Source organism: Sceloporus undulatus, chromosome 5 (genome assembly GCF_019175285.1).
Source record: "Sceloporus undulatus isolate JIND9_A2432 ecotype Alabama chromosome 5, SceUnd_v1.1, whole genome shotgun sequence".
Classification (NCBI taxonomy): Eukaryota; Metazoa; Chordata; class Lepidosauria; order Squamata; family Phrynosomatidae; genus Sceloporus; species Sceloporus undulatus.
Genome location: NC_056526.1, coordinates 103,587,645 through 103,589,272, shown reverse-complemented (window position 1 = coordinate 103,589,272; position 1,628 = coordinate 103,587,645). Strand labels below are relative to the sequence as shown.

Sequence of the window (1,628 nt, the reverse complement as noted above, 5' to 3'; positions counted from 1 at the left end):
GCAGCCTTTGAAGGGTTCAGCACCTTCCTCGAGTGAGTCCTTAAGGTCAGGTCCATTCGTAAGGGGGTCATCCATTATTTGGATGACTTTTTATTTGTGGGAAGGGCTGGTTCAAGAGATTATGTCTGACTAGTGGCTGAATTCCTTTCCTTATCAGAAGAGTTTGGTTTTCCATTATCACACAAGAAAACTGAGGCCCTTTCCACATCATTAGTTTTTCTTGGTATTGAAATAGACACGATCCAGCAACAGTGCAGGCTCTCATTAACCAAACTGGCCGATTTAACTAGTACGGTATCATCCTTTGTCAAGTGCAACAAGGCCACTCTCAGGGAGTTTCAAGAAATAATACGCCACTTAAACTTTGCTTGCAGGGTGGTGGCCCCAGGCAGGGCTTTCCTGCAACAGTGGCAGCTGTACGCAAACCCCATCACAGAATCATACTTACTCAGGGGATCAAAGAGGATTTGGAAGTCTGGACCAATTTTTTACTATCCTTGAATGGGGTATCCTTCTGGAGGGAAGAGCTACACATCAGACATACTTTAAAGATAGCATCAGATGCTATAGGGTCCTCAGGGTTTGGAGTCTACTCCCAGGGGCATTGGTGTGCTCACACGTGGCCTAAGGAATGGGGCAGGGCGGGCATACTGTCCGACCACACATTCCTCGAGTTCTTTCCCATTGTGATAGCGCCGCAGATCTGGGCAAAGGAGTTGGCTAACTCTGCTGTCCATTTCTGGTGCGATGATATGGCTACTGTGCAGGTGATCAATAACCTGTCATCAAAATCCCCAAGAGTCACGTGTTTGGTTAGGGCATTTGTTTTGCATTTGTTTTGCACTGCGCCTATAAGATTTCACTCATACTTTCCATCAAAATATTTAATACCCTGGGGTGAAGATAGAACAACAATTTTGGGTTGCTCTGTTTTTGCATTCCGTCAGAGGCAAATGTTCTTTGATTCAAATTGAATTTTGACAGACAAAGAATAGACCTGCTTTAGCAGCCCCTTTCTATAAATGCCTCTGATTGCTCTCTAAAATATATATTTCCCCCCCAAGAGATGACCCAGAGAAACATGATGTACCAAACCAAGAAAGAGGTCCAGAGGCACCCCAAGTTTGTTTCCTCTGATGATGTAAAGGCAAAGAAAGGGTATAAGATCGCATTCTGATATAACTAAGACCCAGTGCCTAAACCAGGTACTTGAGGACTCAGAGCTGGGAAGTAGGGAGGCAGTCAGGTGTCAAGCAGATGGGCTGACCTCCAAGGCAGTCAGGGCATCTGGTGGTGCCAAGGATTCAGCAGGTAATATCCCTCAGCCTGGATTCTTCCCAGACCCGGAGGAGGTTAGACAGGGGCCCTGGATTGGTTCTCAGGCATTAACCAAACGTTTGCAGTGAGGAGCCTGCTGACTAGGGCTATGTCTTTGCCTGTGATTAACTTTGTTTATGTCAAAAAGAGGCAAACTACAAAATACACATAAATACACACATACAAAATAGGTAGTCAAGTTTACAGAATAAAGCAACAAACAGATTTAAACAATAATCTAATAATATGCTGATCTAGTCACCATTGTCTGGAGGAAGAGGTGTATAATAGATAATATAAGGCTGCAAATC

At 44.4% G+C, this 1,628-nt stretch overlaps 1 protein-coding gene across 1 annotated transcript in view; it reads right to left on the bottom strand.

Annotated features, from left to right (window-relative positions):
* LOC121931522 (zinc finger CCCH-type antiviral protein 1-like) overlaps positions 1-1,628 on the bottom strand; it is a 42,521-nt gene that overhangs the window by 1,447 nt on the left and 39,446 nt on the right. The window lies entirely within an intron of this gene.